This window comes from Mustela lutreola, chromosome 6 (genome assembly GCF_030435805.1).
Source record: "Mustela lutreola isolate mMusLut2 chromosome 6, mMusLut2.pri, whole genome shotgun sequence".
Taxonomy (NCBI): Eukaryota; Metazoa; Chordata; class Mammalia; order Carnivora; family Mustelidae; genus Mustela; species Mustela lutreola.
Genome location: NC_081295.1, coordinates 18,767,102 through 18,768,751, shown reverse-complemented (window position 1 = coordinate 18,768,751; position 1,650 = coordinate 18,767,102). Strand labels below are relative to the sequence as shown.

Here is a 1,650-nt window from a genome sequence, read left to right as displayed (position 1 = left end):
GAGAGAAATGATAAAAGAAGCAGGAAGAAGGCAGGAATCTATTCTGCATCTTCCCAGGGAAAGGGGCCCAGTCCAGGAGCACCCATGGATGAGCCCAAGTGACGTGTCCTCACGTGCAAACAGGCTCCCAGCCACGCCTCCACCTGAGGACCTCAGGGCTTTGGGGTGCCTTGCCCATAAAGGAGTGTAGCGGCTTTCTTGATGTCACCATGGCTCATGATGAAGAGTTAGGTTAAGTAGAGTAGAATAAGCCCATTAGACTATGTTTGTGCATCTGAAGGGGGGGGGGGGCGGGGCGGGAAGGGGAAGGTGATGCTTCAGGGAGAAATTTTTCTTCCAGGTGAAACCCAGCAGTCCACCTGACCCCTTTGCTTGGCATCGTCGGAAACTAGAGAAAAATCAGTGAGTGATCCCCGAAGATGAGTCTTCCTCGGTGAGTTTGTTTGTTTGTTTGTTTGTTTTTAAGAAAAATGCTCTACTCGGGATTTATTACTCAGCTTCCATTATTCTGAATATCAAATTAAGCCTAATAGAAAGGAAAGTAAGTTACATGAAAATATAATTGGAGAAAAATGTAAATGGCCCGAGAGCCTGAGATTTTGGATGACTGTAGCCAATACTGAGATACTGTTACAAGACCCACAGCAACCTCTGAGCGGAAAAAAACCCCTTATTCTATTGATTTTCTTCCAGGTGGGGAGACCTCACTCCACTGATACCAACCCAAGACAGCACCTGCTCCCTCCCCCATCACAGAAGTGCCCAGGTAAAGGTGACATTACCAGGCAAGGGCATGCTGGCAAAGCTGCTGGTCAACCTGCCGCAGGGTCTCCAGGTGCTGCTGTAGGACGGTGTGGCAGCTCCGCTCCTGGATCAAATCCACCTCCGGCTTCTCCACCGCGGTGCACATGCTCTCCACATGCTTCTGCAGGGCTGCATTCCTCTCCTGGAACTCCACGTTGGATTTTCGGAGCTGGTGGAGCTCTGCCTCCCGAGCTTTGCTGTGGCTCAGGAATTCCTCTGTAAATATAGGAATGTCAAAAACAGACCGTTCCTTTACCTCTGTTTCTTTCTCATGATCATGAGTTGCCTGCCGGGCCACATCTTGCCTATGAGATTTGCTTTTCTGACGGTCCTGGGTTTTCCTACTGAAGACCTTGTAGACCTCAATCTTCTGAGGGGTAAGTCCATGGAGGGGCGAATTCCCAGAGGAGGGCTGAAAGAGAGTTCCAACGTTCATTTTCATCCATTTGCCAAAAGCATCGGAAACACTGGGCCTAATGAATGAGTCGCCTCTGAGGTCAGCCTTCAGCTAATCAGTGTGTTCTTGGGGACTTTGAGATTCTGAGATGCCATCAGGTATTTGTCAGAAAATTCTTAAAACTTGGGAAGATCTGTTTATAAATGGTTAGTCTGGTTTTTTTCTTTTTGAACACTGTATTCTTTTTTTTTCTTTTTAAGATTTTATTTATTTATTTGACAGACAGAGATCACAAGTAGGCAGAGAGGCAGACAGGGAGAGGAAGGGAAGCAGGCTCCCCGCTGAGCAGAGAACCTGATGCAGGGGTGGATCCCAGGATCCTGGGATCATGACCTGAGCCAAAGGCAGAGGCTTTAGCCCACTGAGTCACCCCGGTGCCCCTTGAACAC

At 48.5% G+C, this 1,650-nt stretch overlaps 1 pseudogene; it reads right to left on the bottom strand.

Moving 5' to 3' along the window:
* Positions 1–750: 750 nt before the first annotated feature.
* LOC131834546 (high mobility group protein 20A-like) lies at positions 751–1,240 on the bottom strand (annotated as a pseudogene).
* Positions 1,241–1,650: the final 410 nt, after the last annotated feature.